The sequence below is a fragment of the Corticium candelabrum genome, chromosome 4 (assembly GCF_963422355.1).
Source record: "Corticium candelabrum chromosome 4, ooCorCand1.1, whole genome shotgun sequence".
In the NCBI taxonomy this organism is placed as follows: domain Eukaryota; kingdom Metazoa; phylum Porifera; class Homoscleromorpha; order Homosclerophorida; family Plakinidae; genus Corticium; species Corticium candelabrum.
The window spans coordinates 5,510,726-5,532,468 of record NC_085088.1 but is presented as its reverse complement, the minus strand read 5'-3'; positions in this window follow the sequence as shown (position 1 = coordinate 5,532,468).

Below are 21,743 nucleotides of genomic sequence, written 5' to 3'. Positions count from 1 at the left end.
ATTGTTAATTTGAGAATCTAGACTAGAGCTTTGACTGTAATGTTTTAGACATAGATGTATGGTATTATAAATACGCTCTCGCTGTAGCACGTCAATCCTACCAACTGCCTCCATCTCTTCCTGAAATTTGAACGCATTACAGCTAAGAAAACGTACCTGGGTTGAGACGTTGTTTCCCATTCTGCTGGAGTAATCAAACAATTGTAGATGTGTAAATACACTCTAAGTGTTACAGTGAAGTGCCGTTGAGCAGAGTGTGAGCTTCGTATTTGTATGCTACGTTATGAAGCAAGAGCGGTCTCTCCTTTTCCCTCGTGCCGGTGTACACCGGAAATTGCGAATGCACACTCATGCGACTTCCACCTTTGCCTATCCTTTCTCGTGTATTGAACTTGACTCTTTACTCAGACTCTTGTGGTTTAGAGGTCACAGAATAATTAGTAATTAATTAATTAAGTATGCTGGTGACGTAACTCTCGTCGACCTCCGCTCACGTGATCGGGCTAGTCACCACATTTCCGCCGAGTCATGCAGACGCCCAAAACCGCAGCTTGAACTATAGTACCAGCAATTGTGACTACAGGGTCATTCTCAACGTCACACCGTCATGTAGCTCTTGTCACACGAACATCCTGTGAAGGAGAAAGGAAACGGTAACTAGTGCTAGAAGTAACGCCTGTTTCCACTAGATCTTAGCGGGTTTCAAATATCTGAACTTGTATTATACAAACAAGTGTGTTCATTACTGAAAGCATGCAGCAATATCTGCTCTGCACGTCAAGCGCCAAATGCCAACGTCACATCCGCTCTACTTCACGTCCACGTGACGTCATCTGTTAAACAATTTGCGAAGCACTAAAGTCCATTCCAACAACTGGTGCAGTGTGGGAAATGACCAGATCTTGGTATCCCGGGCACTTGCAAACATGGAAATGACACCTCCGGAACGCACACGAGGAGATGGAGACACTGGTGCACTCTAACAGTCAGAATGATGCTCAAATACGTTGGAACAAGCAGCTTCCGGAATATTACATATGCAGAGTCCACCACAGTCCGGACATGGCCCATCCTATTCTAGCTAAAGAGTAGATGTAATCACCTTAATTATATTAATTGCATTCCTTAGAATACACTAGAAAGCCAATTAGTTCTCAAGGACGTCTCCAGAGTCACAAGCGAACTCAATTCAGAGCTTTAGAAGACATCCGCACCTACTTTTGTCAGTAGTATTTTTGCAGCTGTTCTAGAATGCCATCACAAGCTTGTAATGAGTGTTTACGTTCTGTTTAGCAGACGTCATTGAAGTAGGTACAGTAATTCATTTTCTATTTTCCCCACTAGACAGCCCAAACTGACAAAAAGTTCACACCCACAATCCCCACACTGCACGTACTGTTCGAATGGACTTTAATTTACCACGGCTTCTGGAATCAGTGATTCCAATGTGACTCTCATGCGTATTTTGCGTCCGTCTATAGGTGCATGTCAAATCACAAAATTTCAAATTAGATGAAATCGCTGTAACTCCGAAACGCCCTAAAAATAGTGCACCGCATACTCTCCGTGTGACTCCCTGTGATTTCATGTCATTGCCGTAACTCCGTGTGATTGCCGTGACTTCCAATAATTCGATGGGAATCACGCAGAATATGGGAGTCACGTTGGAAATACTAGGACTCCGAAATGCGTCAAAAGTTGGTGCGTCGCAAATAATGTCATGTTTACGTAACAAACAGATATTGTAAAATTGGTAACACGCACTATTGACATTGATTGACTTATTAATTAATTAAATAACCCAAGATATCTGCACACGCAAGTCATTAGTGTGACAATATTATTAATGATATCAAGTAAGCATGTGGAATTAATTAATTAAGTAAACATCGATTTGTGGTATACGCGTAAGTATCGAAACACGCACAATGAAACCTGTCTATTACGACCAGTTGAACCATACAGGAAAAAAGACGTGCACAGTCGTATTGGAGGAGAAATTCCCTACCCGCAAGTTACAATGTTGGGTGCAACGAATAGTCATAACTCATTGATCCATGCATTATTTATTATATTACAGCGTGACCAATCATGTAGGGCTGTCCTTTCAAAGCAAAATTGTGGTCAGTCATCATGCAAAGTGACCCGGAGCCGTCTGGCGTGACCTGAATGAGAGACTAGAATTGTGGAAAACACCCATTTTCATTGGCTTTAGTGAACTGTGGTCGATCCAGACTGGAATATAGGGTGGTGTAACCTATGCTTGGACAACCTAATAAGGTTTCCTAAATGTCAAAAGGTTGGTCTTTAGCTAGGAGGATGGTTTTGTTCAGAATAGCTTTTGCGGTATTTCTAACCTATTGGAGTACTTTCTCATCGATCCTTGAACTGCAACTGATGAAGACGACATCTGTAAATGACTTGTGACAGCAGCAACTAGATGGGCTTCAAAAGCTTGACGTAGTAGAAGCTCATCACATATATAAAAATTTGAAAACCTTGCAAGGTGCATGCCGTCTGCCACACAAATCCTATAGATGACAGAGACTGCGCCTGTTTAGCACTGATCCCCACACTGAACCAGACACTGCTCTCATACACTCCCAAACAGAGTGCAGGTATACCTGCAAAGGAAAGATTAGTGTATTGTAGTACGAGACTAGAAGCCATTGCGCTATTGCGACGTCTTTAGATACGTTTCCTTACAGATGATAATCCGATGCACTCGATCATTAATTACGAAAATATATACAATACTTAGGCTGCAGCCTGGTATTGCAAATATGTTACAGTGGATTACCATCTGCCAAACAACTTACTATCAAAGCCATAGATTTTCTGAGAGTCCTCTTCTTCCTAGGAGCTGTGGAAGCCGGTATTTCAACACCTATATCGTTGGAGAAAGCTAAAAGGTAATTTGCAGTTTACCTAATCTGTATTGGAAATTGTGCCACCTTACCTACTACTTACTGCATCAGTAGTACCCACAGACTCTTCTTCCTCCTACTTGATAGAAGCTGCAGAAGCCGGTATTTCAACACTTATTGGTGGAGTGAACGAAACGTTAATTTCAGTGTATTCTGTATCACAAATTGTGTCATATTGCCTACGACTGCCGGCATCAGTAGTACATTTGTCTAGTATTTTGACTTGTCTAGACACTGTTTTTGAATTGTAACATTTGCAGGGGCACGTTTTCGATTGCCTAATGTGTATAAAGAAGAGGCTTCTTTGCGTTTGTTAGTGATAACGAATGTTTCCCCTTTCTTGATTGTCTTGAGAACAAAAACAATAATACTAATATAATTATATATAGAATGTTCACTTGTTCATCTCGAAGCGGGAAGATGCAGCTAAGTGACAGAAAGAAAGTAGTCAAAATTTTTCATATGATGAGAAGTTTCAGTATCAGACTTGAAGTTTGATCGATAAAATTTTATTCACGTATATACATTAAAAATTAGTATGATCCTAATAGTCTGGCAACATGCAAAATTAGAAAAAAAGATTATTGCTTGCATGCACTGAAGAACATGCCAATCTTCAATAACTGGTACCAGGCCACGAAGTTGTCCATGCAAACGGTACAGATCTCCACAGCATGACTCTAGATCACGGCTAGTCTGAGGAATATGGAAATAGCCATTTCATAACCCAGGCGAAGCCACGTAAGACCCGATGATGCTGCAACTAGGATACATTCTTATGTATTGATTAGTTCTCTTTAGTGGAGTACTAATAAAACTTCAATCAGGCAAGCAAAGTGCGCAAACACTCGCTAAATTATCGAGAAATAGTATCGGACATCAAGACATTGACTATGCCCACAGATCTTCGAGAGCTAAGAATGAATTAGAGTTTTAAAGATGGAAATTACATTTTTATTTAATACAAGTAGAAAAATGTGTAGATGTCTGTACACTAGAGTTAGATGAAGGTATAAACGCATCAATCCTAGAACTTTATCTATATATTTACTGCTGTCATTACTAAATATTTTATCACAGTCTACAAACGTGTTTCTAGACAGAGTATCAGAAGCGTGCAAATTATAATTTGTTGTGTTGTCACAATTTGCACACTTACATTAGTGGCAGCTAGCTTAGCCGGCAAGAAGGTCTAGAATATTAGGCGAACTTAAGCTGCACCTGCATGATAGACTCAAGTAATTCAACCAGTGCTGGAAACTTTGTAATCCATTCAATTGTCACTTAATTTCGTCGCTGACTGTAATCGTGTCCATGTCGATCATTTCTTATCGGCGTAGACTTGTACTAGGGTACAGACTAAGGGGCACGGTATCACTTCCAGTGTAGATACGACTGAAATCTATTTTTTTATGTTACGACTTTAGCGGTCGTTCGATTTCTCTAACTTATGCATGGGTCGCCGTGTGGCCCGCGTTTCCTTTTGCCTCAGCCGCGAGTTGGCTGGCGTCTGTGTAGGCCGTCGTGGCTCTTCCGGTGGCGTCTCGACCGGCCTTCCATCATCCACTGCGGCTGCGGAGGATGTGGAATCATATCCGCGGTAGCGGTGTCTTTTCGCTGCATGCGACTACAGTTAAGCGTAGATCAAGAGCTGGTGTGTAAATTATCCGAATACAATGCTGTTTGCGTCGTTTCCCACGAAAGAGACTCTTCCTTAGTTGCACTCAAACGCCTAGAGCGTGCTTTCTGTAAGCAACAAATTAACGTAGTGTACTTCAGCGATCACAAGACAGTGAGATCCGTTTAATCCGTGTGTGCGCAACAATATCAAAAGCAGGTGACAACTTTGTTCGTCAATAGAAACATAGCCATTTCTATCATCTAGCCAATGGGGTTTCCAATTTCTTCATTTATGAAAAAGACAGAATGAAAGAGGACGTTAGCTATATAACCGTCATGTGCATACGACCTAATTTACGCCCGAATAATGTAAAACTAAGCCTGATAGAGCGCGCAAAAGAAGTGGGTTATTGTTACAGAATAATTATTACGAGATTCCAGATATCAATCCGGGAATTCGTTAAACATACGGGAGTCAATTCATATTTCAACATGGCGGCTTCCGTGGTTCGCTTCTGCACTCAGCGAAACCTAGTTTTTTGGCTCTGCCGCCACTGGATTGGTCTATAGAAGATTAGTTGTCTATGTAACTAAACAGGGCTAATTTTAGTTAGGGACGTAGAGTTTTTGTGGTGTATTATGACTCTTCCACGAAACCCCACGCAATCATAGCTAGTTTTTTCCTGGGTTTTTTGGTTCTTAATGAAACAAGGTATAGCAATATTTGGAAATGTGAAACACAGTCTGAGCAGCTAGGGAACACCCAAGTCGAAGGTTTTGGCCGCGGAGTCCCACCAAGATCCTGCAAGATCTTGATCCTAGGATCTTCTGTATAATTATCGTCTTGTTGGGAAATGACGGCTTATTTCTTCTCGAGGCATTCTATATATCAAACATGTCCAGGTTAAAGTTCTTGGCCTGGATCCCACCAGTATCCTGCAAGATCTTGTGATAGGAACTTGGCAATTACTTGCCAATTAATTGCCAATTTCTGTCAATTTCCCAAAGCGATCTTGTTGGGCTGGGATCTTAGTAAAAAAATTCATTCGAATGTACGGGTGCGCCAATTAATAATATCTAGTGCACATCAAATTCAAAAATAAATTAAGGTTTAACCAGCTTTTGAAGTCCATGTAGGACAAAACCATGATTCTTGTCCTTGTCTCATTGTCCACTGATCGCCACAGATTACATTCAGTATTCAGAATGAACCCGCTCACTAATTCATTATTAGAATGAACTGCTCTCCATAGGAAAGAGAGCTGGCAAACACGCAATAGATCTGGAGCTTCCCTGATAGGTTCTCCAAGAGTTTCCCGCAAGGATGTTCTGTTTGAGATCACTAGCCTTCTACGATACCCTCTTCTCCACGCTTGATGTAGGAAACGTTTGGTACTTCCCATTCCCAAATCCCACAGTTCGCATTCATAACCCAATACAGGTAGCAATACGGAGTACACTAACATTGTCCATACTGTAGGATTACGACCCACACCTTTGACAGCATATATATATATATATATATATATATATATATATATATATATATATATTATTATATGTATTTATTATATGTATATACTGACCGTCGAAAAATTATATAGCCACCAGTGCACGTGACCAAACCAGAAGTTTTTGTAGATTTGTTTCGTAAGTTAGCTTGAAATACGTGCTTTTGCAATTAGACAGGACCGCGTAGTAATAAATAAGCTATGAATTACCAAATTTTGGTATAAATTCTCAAAATCGTTTTGAAGTAAAAAGTAAAGCGTGTTAAGGTGCGTGTGCTTGGAATAGTGTACTAGGAAATGACCTCTTTGATACTGTTCATGGCTTTTAAAAAGAAGGTTTTTGCTCAACGTTGTCTCTGACAACCAACACTCTTCAGTACTTCGTGTTACCCCTCTCGATCTGCAGATGGCCCCAATTCGGCGAGGAACACTCTTAACTAGCGTAAGCACGCTCTTCCCGGGAATCTCATTTTACGCCGCCTGCACTGCTGCCCACAGTTCTGTCTCATTACAAGGATGACGAGCGTTTGCTGCTACATTCAGATCTTTCCAGAGGTTTTCGATCGGGTTTGCGTCAGGCGAACACGGCGGCCAATCTAGAACGGTGACGTCATTGTCCCGCAACCACTGTGATGTTGACCGAGCCGAATGGATAGCGGCGTGTCCTGTTGTAATACAAAATCGTGGTTGATCAAAATGGACGTGTTTGCTAACATCTTGTCGGCAAGAAAGTGCGGGTACCCCACAGCGTACGATCGCTCTTCGATCTTGTGGAGAGTGCCAACGCCATTGAATGATATTGAACCCCAGACCATCACACTTGCCGTGTGTTTACAGTGGGCTGGCAACACTCAGGAACGAGTTCTTCTCCTTGAAGAGGCCACACATACAAGCAACCGTTATTTTCCAGACTAATCTTACTCTCATCGCTGCACAGTTCTCTCTTCCAGTCGTCAAGTGTCCCGTTCTGTGCACGGCTACCCAGTCACGTCGAAGACGTCGATGTCTAGCCGTCAGTAGCGGCTTCTTGCGAGGGCAGCAAGCGTTAATTTTCTCTCAGCCTGTTGACGACAGATAAGAGATCTAGAAACTTGTTGATCTGTTGAATGCTCAAGGTATCTCTTCAACTGGCGTGAGGTTGGACGTCGATTTCTTATGGCGTTTACTTCGAGAAATCGATCAGCTCTGGCATTTCTTTTGCTAGGCCGACTAAATCTTTTGTCGTAACCGATCATTCACGCCGTTAGTTTTCTCAGACAATTGGTCACTGCGCCGCGTAAAACACCAACGTCTTCAGCGATCCTTCGTTTGCTCAGACCGTGTTCTCTCATCGCTTCTATTTTGCCACGTCGCCGTGAACAGAGCTGCCGACCTCGAAGCATCTCTAAATTCGCAGTTGCTCGCAGATTCTCTCTAGTTTTCGAATACCGACAGACCCATGACTGATGGTTTGTTGTGCAGCACAGTTAAGACGGAGTGAGGCTGGCAGGGTACGACAAACTGAAATTGTGATTGTTTGCCATCCACTGATTCCCACTGACAATGCAGAAGACTGTCGTTTAACACTAGCTAATCCCATTGCGCGTACAGAGTGCGTATAGCTACCGAACTTCCTGCAATGACACTCTGGTTTGGTCGTTCACCCGAAACCATCCATCCCAGTATTTTTTTGATGTTTGGGTCAGCTTCTTGAGCTTGCCTCAGCTCCTCTCTTGACGTACCAACGATCTACCGCCCGTTTTTCTGTTGGATTGTGTATCCGTTGCGGTCGGCTGAGGAGTTTGTCAGACAATTCATCGACAAATGTACAGTTTGTAGTCTGATAGCAGCCGAAGAGCGAGTCGCGTTACATTCATGTTATTGTGTGGTATTCGAGACGAAGCGTCTGCGTTCTGGTGTTGTTTTTCCTGTCAATGCTGAACTTTAAGCTGTACTCATCGAGTACCTGTTACCACCTATGTAGCTACTTGACCCTCAGGTTCTTTGAAAGACTGAAGTCATTGCATGCGATGTAATCGGTTTGAAGGATAAACTGTTGCCCGTACAAATAGTAGCAAAAGTACTTTATAAAGTACACCAAAGATAGAAGTTCTCTGCGGATGACAGAGTACCTTCTCTCAGCTTTCGTCAAAGATCGCCTGCCGTTAGTCACAATGCGTTCATGTCCATCATAATCATACTGGGACAACACGCCGATCAAAAAGGCACTTACGTCCGTGTCCAACAAAAGGTTTTCTCAAACCACGGATAAGCCATCAAAGCAGCGCTCATGTGTCTTACTTTTAGTGATTTGAAAGCGTTATCGCATTTCTCGTTCCAGACCAACTGGGTAGGTTTCTTGGTTAAGCGTCTAAAGCGGTGTGGATATCTTCGCAAAGTCTTTCACAAATGTTCGAAAATACGTAGATAAATCCAGGAAACGTTTCAGTTTGTCTACGTCTCTTTGGGGCGTTACTCTCGGATCAGGATCAGTGGAGATGTCCTGATGTCCGATGATAGTCTTGCGTAGCCAGACCTTAACTCCGCCTTCAACATTCCGGCTGGAGAACGGTCTGGTGAGGTTGTTTTTGTATTTGCTCTGTTGCCGCATCACCAAATTCTGGTGAACTGATGACCCTATAAATGTTATAAAGAGGCAAGATAATATTACCGCTTCTCGTGCAAAGTGGGTGCTGCTGGGTGTTTTTAAGGATGTAATCATCGATGCTATCGAACGATATTGAGACGGCAGAGGAAGAACACGGTTGCTGTGTTGGCGTTGATGACAAGACATGAAGATCACGGGGATCAGCAATATCAGCTTTATCCTGAATGGCCATCGACGGAGCAGGTGATTTCCCACTGATAACCTGCAAGCAATAGATAACAGATTCATAGATAACGACAAAGTCTGTAATGCCTGTATGTCGCTCAACTCATCTTGTTTTAGACAGCAGATTCATTTTCAGCTTGGAATAGCCGGCTTTCGTCTTTCTGGCGCCAGTGATTGATCAGAGCTGTGCATTTTCAAAGCACCTTTGACGTTTTGGAGAATACTTGAAGTATATTCCTATGGATTGCAATTCAGATAACATGCATTGAACTGATTTGAGAGAACAAGCCTTGGTCAACGCAAGATTAAGTTGATGACTGGCGCAGTGGTAGTACCTTGCAGCGGGCACTTGTTCACTAAATTTTGCTCTGCAGCCGTTCAGGTAGCCACTCATAGTTCCAGCTCCATTATAGACCTGTGCGCGACAGTTATTGGGATCTAGACCAATCTGCTTCAGCTCGGACATGATCTTACCGCAAATGGCCACACCAGTTACTGACTTGCAATCTACAAAGGAGACATGCTTTTCTAAAGCGGCACCCTCCTTAACGTAGCGAATGGACAAGCCAAGCTGCTCCCATCCGCTAACATCAGTTACCTCGTCGGCCTGAATCCCGTAGAAATGCGAATGCTTGACATCATCCACGATGCTCTCTTTTAATTCTTCGCCCAAACAGTACACTAGTTCATTCTGTACCGTCTTGGACATATACGTCGCATTCTTTGGGCTTGAATCAGCATGCCCTCGCAAGACGTCATCTCCAAATGCTACGGCAAAACGAGTAAGGGCAAGGAAATTTCCCTGAGGTTCACTTTCAGTTGAACTAAAGTCATTGCGGTGACCACGAAGAGCTAATCCCTGGCAACCTGCAAATTCTAGACAGCGGAGGATCGAAAGGAGTATGGATCGATTCTTCTCTATTCGTCTCTGAGATCTACAGCTGGTGTTGAAATCTATTCGTTGTTTTGGATCGGAAGAGGTAGTGAGGAATCTTCTCATCTTCTCGGCAGCATCTTCATGATACTCGAGACAATCGTGACATTCTGCATCTTCCGGTAACTTCTTAAATTTACGGTAGATTTTGGTGACCATATTCTGTGCTCTTACAGAAGCCTGTCGATGTTTGGTAGGAAACAAAACAAATGCCAGGCAGAATACACCAGCTTCTTCAAGATCTCCTTTGTCGACTTAGTAACCTAACCAGTCGCGTACTGGTCGAATATGGCCTTCTGCAAGAATCGCTTTGAAAAACCGGACGATTTCCTGAGATCCACAACGGACATAACTGGAAGTTCAGTTGTTACTTCTGGCTGTCTGTTGCTAAATACAAACTGCTTGTCTCATCTGAACAAGAGAGTCCAGCCGGGACCGTCCATGGCAAGTTCATTATAACGGGAAACAATGCCCTTGGTGCTACCGTGACCCGACTTTATTTGTTTACTCAAAGATGGGCCGTATAGGCCGTCACAGACAGCAACTGGACCGGAAGAAGCGGGCGTCATTTCTGCGGGTTGGTAACACGAGGCTGCCTCTTCTGATCTGTGTCTCTTTGCAAAGAAACTGGCAACACTAAGCTGTTCTGACCTTCGTTTGGCAGGACGTGACGACATCGCGTTCATGTACAATAATTTGTAGCACCAAGCTGAGAAAGAGGAGAAACTACGAGCCGTAACTCATTCAGCTAATCAGCTTTCTGACACGAATATACCCGGATTGGAGCCTCGTGATACTGAACAATGTGCGCAAAATGGTACTAAATAAATAAGTACATCGGGGATTGGCGTTGTTTACGTTCAGCCAACAACCAGAGGTGACTCCTATCTTTACCGCATACTCTAAACTAGGTTGTCCTTTCGCGCTATGTACACGTACTGTATATACATAGTATGATACTGCGTCTAGAGACATAGGACTTAGTGTGCCTGAAGGGGTGGCGCACGCCCCTTGCGACTATGCCTGGACCCACCCCTGATTGGTGCAATCCTTCTTGTAAGCAGCGTAATGTTTTGTTGTTATTTCTTGGCGGGAAGCTTTTCTCGTATTTTGAATCCCCTCTATTATGCGGACACCATCATAACTCGCCCTCGAAGACACAAATGGTGGTGGTCTGCCTAGTGCTCCAGGATGGCATGCATGACGAATATCATATTTTCAACGTGTCCGATGTTTCTTGGATTAATAATTTTGCCAAATTGTGGAACATGACGCAACTTAGTCTTTTTAATGAACAGTCACGTATGCTTTAAAGAAAACTTTCAGAATATGTTAAAAGCAATAAATATCACTACTCACTACAATAGTGTATCTGACTATGTTGTACTGCAAGAGTAACTAAAATCAGAAACAAAACTATTTCTGCCTGTGGGTATGCAACAATATCAACTGCAAGTGACAACTTTGGTAGCCAATAGAAACGTAGCCACGCCCATCACTTAACTAATGAGTTTTTCGGATTTCCAAAAGCTTAATTTATCGTTGTATAGGAAAAAGACAGAATAAAATGTGACGTCATAGCCGTCATGCGCGTACGACGTAATTAGCTCCCGCCGGAAACTAAGCCTAATAACGAGCGCTAAAGAAGTGGGTTAGGGTGCGTGAGTGGGCTGTACCAGCGCAAGATTATTTAAAGATGACGTGAAGATCAGAGAGATCTGTACACACATGCATGGTTGTACTGTGTGTAAATACAGAATACAAGAGATTCATATCGATCCGGGAATTCGATCAACATACGGGAGTCAATTCATTTGTCAACATGGCTGCTTCCATGGTTCGCTAACTGCGTTTAGCGAAACCTAGTTTTTAGGCTTTTTCGCTACTGTATTTGTATATAGACGGTTAATTAGTTGTTTATTTAACTGAACAAGGCTAGTTTTAGTTAGGGACGTAGAGATGTTGCGGTGTATTAGCATGGCTGCTGTGTTTCCTGAGCCAGTGAAGAAGTTGGAAGTAAAGCCACTGTAGTCGGCAGGTGAAATACCATTGCGCAGGTCATATATGAAGAACAACATTGTTTACGGAAGTCCATTGCGGGGCTAGTGTTAGCAACAGGGATCTACGTAGTTGGGGTTTGTCCGAAGACTACTCGGCGTTGTCTGCCATGTAGCCCGTAATGATAAATCCGCCCAAAATTTTGCAAGCGAGTCAATCTTCTAGTCCAATGCTTGCGCCTGCGAGAGAGTGTGAAATGCCCAGACAGTTAGAAGATTCGTGGGTTCCTACGGGTTGTGTACTAGTCACAGACTTGTCAACATAGCTAGACTAAAATGCGAGATAAAAATTACTTTAGCCACGCCTACAAAGTACATTAGTATCAATAAATTTTATGTCGTAATATGCCCGATTGGAGTAGAAGCCGTTTAGTTAATAAATTATAGTACATCATGTGGCTGATTATTAATTAATTAGTCAGAAGTCAGATTCACGCATCTTCTGGAGCACCACGTGCAGACAGCTTTTTGCACGTCCATGGTTAGAAAATAAAAAGGGGAGGGGCTGGCTATGCTAAAATTAGTGGATATGATGGTATGGGTATGACAGTTTATCTAAAGAGTTTCCCAAGACCAACTTCTAATATGTCCGGTTGACGAGATCTCTAAAGAACCGGATAAAAAAGGGCTGGCACACAAACGTCTTATCGGTCGATTGGCCAGGGTGACGGCACCGAGACCGCGACGGGCATCGTCTCTTCCGTCGGATCGCCGACGCTTGAGTTTCCTGATGCTGAGCTCGGTAACTGTTTTAAGTACTATTAGCTATCTCACTATGGGCAAGTCAAAGCAGACGGCAGCCTACAACCATTAAGCAACGAGTAGTGAAAGAACTCCACGTAGCACTGGCAGTCAATATATTAGAATGGCCGTTGGACGTATACCTATCTCGCCCGGCACGCCCTGTCCTGTACATACTCTTCAATCTTTTTTTGGGAGGGCTCCAGTAAAAGCCTGTATAATGTCGTTGCAGTCCACTCCCATTCCGAATGCAGTTGTTGCTATCAATAGTCTCATTGTACTTTCAGCCCCAACAAGGTTTGTTAGCACTTTCTGCCTAATTTCTATTGCTGATGCGCTTGTGTAGAGGTCAATAGACGATAGTTCTGCTGGTTTGGAGCCTCAACTGGAATGTTTTTGCCTAAGTTTCTCTTCAGACTGAGATACAACGTTAAGCAGTCAATGTATTTGCGACAAAAATACCACTGTCTTTACCATATCAGTGTCTTCCTTTAAAAGTTGGCTTGACATTGTAGAACTGAAGACATCGATTGTTGTCATAGCCTGCACTGAGTACTGGATGTTACTCCTATTAGGTGTTAATGCAACAACTGCAGTGTAGGGTTTTTTTTTTACAAGCAGTCCTGCATGCAGTGACTAAGTCATAGTTAGACCGTGAGCAGTTGCTGTGAGGGCCATTAGATGTGATTTGGCTTAGGAAAGACATGTCGACATCTTCGTTGTCATGTGCCACTTGTGTCTCCCTGTGTGTGCGCGTGTCTGTTTTGTGTGTTCTTAAATATATTTACTTATAATGTGTATGCATGTGTGCTTACCGATGAGAATGATTGATCTTTTAGGAGAGAGTGCTTCCTTAGTTGTTGCTGCCTCCAAGCTCCGCCCAAAAAGGTTTTCAGCGTTTCTCCTTAGAAATTTGATGCTCTATAAATTTGGAGCATACTTTTGTGCTGCTCAGTCTATACTACAACCTAAAGAAGGAATTCCTTTGGAATATGAAACAAGTTCATTAATTAAGAAAGCTAGCTACAGCTTTGACAATTAAGGTAACATTGTTATGACTTCTGTTACAAGAAACTGAGACCATGGTTCTTTAACAATGCTACTCTTGTAACGACTCCATGACTATAAGAACTACAGCAATATTAATTGAGAGAGTGAAACAAATTACAACCTAAGCAACTGCAGTGGCACAATAACGTTTGCACACCTTTACAGCATCCTCCACTTCCTTTCCTGTTCTCTTGCCATCTCTGTAAGCTCGAACATAATTCCTAGCTTTTCTAAGAAACTTGATTAAGTTAAATGCACATCAACAGTCGTCAGAGCGGGTATCATAGTTTTACGCAAACCCGTAATTGAATAATTACAGTATGCTCTAAAATGTATAGGATGAAGTTCGTAGTGATACTTAAGGATGGACAAATAATAATGACCTCTAGATTCTAATTGTAATACTACAGATTAGATTTCTTCTGCAATTAACTGGTTCCAGTTTTTCCTCTATCCAGTCTCTTTGTAGCCATTGACTATTTTCAGATATACTGTAAGGTCTGCAGAGCTTTATTACAGAATATTTCTTACATAGGGGTCGTTCAAAATTATAAATAATTTTTAGTGTACAAAGCACACGATTTTCTGAAGCTTAAATGTTCTGCATCAGTCTATAAAGCACGCCTGATGAACTGAGCCATAGCGAAGCTATTTCCCTCTACTCTCTCCAGGATGGTCTTATCTCGTTCTACGTCACCAGACATACGCACGACTTCTGTGAGGAACCCTTTCCATTCAGCATGGTCCATTTTTATCTTAGACAACAAGTTGACTGACCACAGGATCTCTTCTCGATAGATCTCAACATTAACAGTTCCGTAAGATGTTTCAGCCCTCTTTGTGTCTTTTGAACACTTTCAGCTGTCATGTTGCTCTTTGTCGCCAATGATAGCAAATAGGTGTTCTGCGCGTTCACACCATCCTAGCGTTGTTCATGACGTGAGCCTCAGGAAGATCAGCATATGCGGCGAGGGTGCGCTCGGGATCAACCTCTAGTTGAGCTTGTTTAGAGTGAGTGTTTATCTGATCGTCAACTCATCCACTCTCCCTGGAGCCATGTCAGCCTCTACGAAGGCTTTGAATCGAGCACGTCTTCTGGATTTGCTGAGTAAATCACTTCTGTGGGTCTGTCCCATATCAATTCGGCGTAGACAAAATTAATCTTGATCTCATGGTCTGGAAATTCGGGTTGTTGTAAAGTGTCAGTTGATTTTTTAAAATCTTATAGTCCTGAGCAAAGTACTGAGCCATTTTAAAATGCTGATAACGAGGTACGGGTATCGATGCCCTGGTTCTCCCAGCAAGGAAGCAGCTACAGTGTAGTTAACTGTAGTTATAACAATAGAAACAAGAGAACAAAGTTGCTCACCAAACACCAAACCTCTACAACTAGCAAGGACAAAACAAACAACAAGAACAACTCTCGCTAGCAAATGGCCAATATATATATATATATATATATATATATATGTATATATTTTATAGGACTCGTCCTATTGAACGTCACAACGTGCTCGTGACGTGTTCTACAGCAGACTCTTTTTACTGTTTTGGAACGACATGTTGGGTGATTTCTGCTTTCGTCACCACCAATTTTCCCCACACGAATGTCAAATTCGAGTGCATTGCACTTGTCGAATGCCGGAGACAATGTCGTCTACTATGATTCAATGCGAAAAATTCAAGAACTGGTTTCACACACCTCGTTCTGTAGAATGTGTCTAGCGTTGTGAGTTGTTATAGATAGTACTAAAACAATTTTCTATATATTGCAAAATGTAACATGTTATCTTTGATTATTTACCAGTCTTACCATGACTTGGCTTTCAACGTTTGGACTGTAGAGGCAAAGAGCAGGTTGAAGCTCTGTGTGGTTTTTTGCTAGAGCAAAACACATACGGCTGCATGCACTGCATTTTACATGCAAACTCCATTCTTTTTCAAGCAGTCTGAGTTACTTCGCCACTAAGTCATAGTCCCGAGTGATATACCCATCTGAATATGTATTGAATTTTTTGCTTTTTATTGTAACACTATATACACTCAAACTCCCCTTATCCGGGCAGCTTGGGACCGGACACTGCCCATAACTCAGAAACGGCCACATCTGGGAACACCCCCACATTTCGCTTCTGCGGGGCAGGCGTCTGCGTTGGTCTAGTCTCAGACATCTTCAGGTAAGTCTTACAAGCTGTAAATAAGAAAGTAGCACCTAAGTATGGCTATCTGTCGACAAGAAACTGGACTAGTACTGGACTTTTGATTACACGACCTTTGCCTCGACCTCGTGCACGTGGACCACGCGCAATACACGTGATGCAATTGTGCAATACGGGGGTGCCCGGTAGACGGACGTGCCCGGATATGGGGCGTCCGGATAAGGGGAGTTTGAGTGTAGATTAGAAACATGTAGTATGGCTAGTTACCTCTTATTGCTCTCAGCTGATTCCAGGGTATTCAAAGGTCAGTTTGAAAGCATAGATATCTTGAAAATTCCAAACATTGGTGCTATAGACAGTAATTATGAATCGCATTTGTTGATGGCTCATGAGCCGAAGTTCATGCGTACAAGATCATGAGAACTGACCTTTTCTCATGTGAGCCTCGATCCTGACTTTTTCATGAGGCTCCTGATCTTGCCTCATGAGCCTCTTGATCTTTTATCATGAGCGTCTTGATCTTTTATCATGAGCCTCTTGATCTTTTATCATAAGTCTCTTGATCTTTTATGACGAGCCTTACGAGACCAAGCTCGTGAGACGACCAGTTGAACCTCTCGCTGTCCAGACAATGTAGGTCTACGACACTCGGCAATTACGCTTGCTTGTTAGAGGAGTATTTGTTGCTGGCTGCACAGATGCGCGTTTCAGAGTGAATTCATAGATGGTAAATCAGTGATGTTTTTTCAGTTATTTATTCAAAACTAGTGGTACCCTAGCTAGTAAAGTTACTCTCTGATCTATCTCTACGCTTGTGCTTGTTTCTATTGTCTATGAAATCTTTGTTCACAGTTCTGCAAAGCTCGCGCTCGTTGAAAGCTTCCTCCCCCGGTAGAAGAATGGGACCAGCGCTAACACGATGGACAAAGTAAACTAAAAGATGATGATCTCGATAGAAGTATTCTTTGTTCATACAGAGTAGGGCTGCTAGACTGCACGTGGACACAATATTCTTTTGCTCCCGTCCATTCTTTGTATAGAGAATATTGCAGTTCATCAATTCTTCCGCTGAAAAAGAGGGACGAAAGCTCGTGCTGTCTTTATTGGATTTGACTTGTTTCTTGCTATCATTGCCTTCATAAAGAGGATCTTCCATCGATCACTAACGTATATGTACTACAGACACTCAGTAGGAGAAAGTTCTGCAATATCGTGTGAGGGTATCTTACCTCACTACCATGGTCGTGCTGCACTTTGGTAGATTGGATGGATTGAACTGAAGGTGACGTTTGTCTGTGCTGTCATTTAGATCAATATGATCCATGGCAGCTGTTAGATCGTCGTCTATTTACTTCAAGTTGTCTTTTAAGCCAATCATCGGTGTCTGGTAGTGGTCCCTTGCTAGTTTTGCCAGTTGTATATGATAATCATTCGTTCATGTGTCTATTGGTTCGGTGATCGAAGATGGAGGGCTCGTGGGTTTCCTTCCGTCTCTCTGCGTGTAGTTTGAGTGTGAGTGTTTTAGCGAAAGTGTCGAATTCGCGTAGCATTCTCTGTCGGTTCGGTCTCGTCTCTGTCGTCCCTTTGTCGAGCACGGCCAACTCGACGCGCTTGAGAGTCGCTCTGCTTCTGTTGAAGACGTATCTGCCGACGCTCTCGTCGTCGCGATCGTGGATTGTGAGATATCGTGACGGTAGAGGAGGAACGCAGTTGCTGTAGTGACGTTGGTGTCACTTCGCGAGTCAACCGATATTAGTGTGCTCTACTGTATTGTGGTGACAATTTATATACATTACAATTTCTATTCGTGCTGTTATTGTTCGATTTTATCGAGCTAAGTGCAGATGTGTCAGTACAACTGTGCTACTTTAAAACGGTGCAGAGTTTTCAGTCTCTTTTTCGCCCGTCTTTCGGCGGGTGTATCTATGGACTAATCGTCTTCAACTGCGTCGACCTAGACGGTTCGCACGCAGACAGAGGTGTATCAGTGTATCAGTGTATACATAATTATCGATAACATGATCGTCGTCGTTTGTTGGCGACAGTTTTGGTTTACCTGATTGCCTATGGTAGGCGTCGGTTCTGTCTGAGTCGTCGCTGTTTTGTTCTCCTCGACGAGGACGAGGACGACAAATAGTATTAGCGGAGGTCCCTTGAGATCGTGCATTTTAGACTCAACAGGCGCCGTTCGTCCGCCGTTTGTCAACGAGCTGCGTCAAATGTTGTCAGTTGTAGTATGTTGTATCCTAATTTATCCATAGTAGAGGCTATGGACGCTAATGCTGTACTCATTTCCTCCGCTATTTCATAGATGTCTACTGTTCAGAAGTCTCCTAAAGATGTTGACTTTGAACATTGAAGCATTTATAGTGTGTCTGCGTGCTATGCCTGGAGCACATTGGAGTTTCGCATGCTTATTTTATAGGTTTTGCAGCTGAATTTGAATGTTGTGGTGCTAATAGTGGCTTGCAGAATTAATCAAATGTATTTAATTTTTTAGAAAGTTTTCAATACAATATATTCTATGTCATCAAAGCTCATTGCATCTGTGCACTTAATAATACTAACATCTACGCATAAGAGCATCTCTACATAATTGGTTACAGTTCACGTATTGGTCTTCCGGCGGTAGATTAGAAGTTATGATAATATGAGTTGCTTGATTTGGCATGAAGCCTCCTTTTATCTGAAGAGGAGGAGGTTTGACAGAAACGCAGAGAGAGAGAGTAAAACATGTTCTAAATTCTTCCAGCCGTCTCTCTGCATTAGGATCAACGACGGAAAATCTCTCCATGTCGTCGATAAACTTCTTATCCATGACTTCATCCTAAAACGCGCATTGTCACAAAGATTTGCAGCCGTTGGTATTTAGTTTACTCCGAAGAGACTAAGCAAATCGTTGAGTTCTGGAGTGCCATGGATCGCTGAGGACATCCTTTTTCTGTCTGTCGAATAACTTCTTTCTGAAAGTCTGACATATAATTGAAAACGAAGTATACAGGTAGTCACCTGTCACTCCTCCAATGTTTTCCAATACTAACATTGCCCTCTAAAACTCAAAAGTCTATTGGAAAGAACCCAATCTGTTTAGTCCTGAAGTCAGGATTCGTTCGATAGCGATATATTCGTCTCGTTGCATTTAGGATCAACGACGGGAAATCTCGGCATGTCGTCGCGAAACTTCTTATCCATGACTTCATCCTAAAACGCGCATTGTCACAAAGATTTGCAGCTGTTGTTATTTGCTTTGCTCAGAAGAAACTAAACAGACCGTTGATTTCTGGAGTGCCATTGATTGCTGAGGAAATCCTTTTTCTGTCTGTCGAAGTCTGACAAATAATTGAAAACGAAGTGTACAGACAGTCATCTGTCACTCTTTCCCCAATGTTTTCGATACTATCATTGCCCTGTAGAACTCTTGGAAAGAACCGAATCTGTTTAGTCCTGAGGTCAGGATTCGTCCAATAGCGATATATTCGTCTCTTTGTATTAGGAGCAACGCCGGGAAATTTCTTCATCTCGTCGCCAAACTTCTTATCCAGGAGTTCATTCTAAAACTCCCTCAGTATACATTGCGAAAACCTCCGTCTACATTCACAGCTGACTCTCCACTAGCCGTCACTTTAAAATCCTTGCTTGTAGCATCGGGAATGACTTTAAAGCGTCGAATGTCATTTAAGGGTCGAATGTCATTTAAGGGTCGAATGTCATTTAAGGGTCGAATGTCCCTTTCTTTCTACTCCTTTGTTTGTCTTGATCCACATCCATGGCATCCATGTCTCTACAATTACCAAACCAAGATCCAATCTCTAGTATCTAGGCGTACACCACACACGTAGATAGAAAAAGTGCACGTATCTATCGATGAAGAATGATTCAAACCGTCTGATGCACCGTAGTTATATAAGCATCATTTCCAGCACTTTTGAATTCATTCGAAAATCAGCTGACACATTCACTCATTATAATATATACAAAATGCATCGAATGAAAACATCGCGTTGAACTTATCTTGCTAGGAACATGTAGCAAATTTTTGCAAATCTCTAGATGTGTGTTCACTACCAACGTATAGCTACTGAGATGAATTAGGCAATCATGTTCGTTTGTCAGCTCCGTCTGCTTGTGCTACTCAGCTGCAGCGCGTAGAGGTCGGATCGGATCGAAAGGCTACAGTAGTGCCGACCTGAACTGACGCCTTGCTTGCTAGGTGACCAATAGAATGTAGTCACATGTGATACGGTTGCACTTCATATCCGGGGTGCTGTGACGGGAACTTGTAACCATATTGATGTCTGAAAGCATGGCGATCGTTTCCGGTTCTGTTTATACAGTATTGTGCTAATTATTTTTTTACCAACCGAACTCTTTAAAGAGTTTTTTTGAAACACCATACTTACGCGAACCATTCTGGTCTAGTGTGGACAGGCCCTAAGTTAGGATCTGCGGAGGATTACCAGCTGAGGTATTGCGCTTGTGGTTTTGTCCGACTACGTAGATGTTATTTAATTATTTAATTAAACACATTCCCATGCATGTATTGAGTTTCCACCCGTCTCGTGAACTGTTTGCACTGTCATGGTCGTCGACTGCTCCTTCCACCGACCGTAGACAGGATAAAAGCCGGCGCTACCGCCCCAACGAATTTATCTCAACTCCTCTTGTCAAGGGTGGTGTAGTCTCGCGTAGCCAGACATTCTCCACCTACATTCTTCCGGCGAGAAATAGTCTGGGGAAATGCTTAGACAATTCTTGTTCTACACTCCCCACGAATCATGGAGGATAAACACCTCTTTATAGATAGCAGGAGGTCTAAGTAGGTGTTACACAATCGAATTCGCTCATTTGTGTTATTTACGGTCATGCCTGTGAACATACACTAATTAGATATTCTTTCTTCGACCTGTAGACCTTGAACTACCGTCTTGTTGCAGGAGGGACGTAGGTTTTTTTGCTCAAGTTATCCGTGAGGCTGTGCTTCTTTACCGATCGACGTCTGATTTCTGTATCTATTGTCGTGATCTTGTGAGTCTGATGTAAGAAGCATGGGACGTGCTTTTGTTTATAGTCATGACGCTCTTTCGTCGTCCGTTAGTCTTATTCAGTTGCTGCTCGTTTTAACGTGTTGACGTGTCGAGGGACTAAAAACGTCTCTCGATCAAGCAGCATGATCATCATGGCTGTGGGAATTCACGCATTTTTCTCTCTCATTATTGCGCTACTGTGTTCAACACCAACCGTGTACGCCGTGTACGTAGTAAGACACTGTAGATTACATATTGCAAAGAAGCCGCAGACTTCTTCCGCGAAGAAGAGGGACCAGGGCGATCTTCGAAACTGCCGTCGTCGTCACTCCGAACCGGTTCGACTAGCATGGAGTACAAGTTGAAGGCCATGTGCTGCTACTCCTCTGATTGCCTTTCCGCGCCTTCGAAGTTCGTGAATTCGGGTGCTTACAGGTAGTCCGCTTTATAAAACGACGTATCGGGATATATGGAGTCGTTGTCTCTGCGTGGCTTCACAACACGCTTTGATCTGCGAACGTTCGCACTATGGCTATTGTCGCTCATTTTGGATCAAAATCCGGGATAAGTTTTGGCCTCTGACGAAGCCGCACGTGATTGGATAATAACAAACGTCATACCATTCGAAAGCTCTATAAACGGGCTATCCGGGAATATTTATGCCATAACTTTCCGTCATCAAATAGAGACGTCAGAGATGTTTATCACATGTGACAAATGCCTAGCGCGCGTTCTCTGATGCAAACGCGCCCACGCATGTTTCAATGCATCGTACGGTTTCTAAAACATAGAGAACGATACTGCATGCTGCTACATAGATTCGTCGCCGTTTTAGGTAGTGTTTTGAGATTTCCTGTCGCCAACGTCCGTTTCGCGAAAGTGACACGCTACTACTTACTATCTACGTA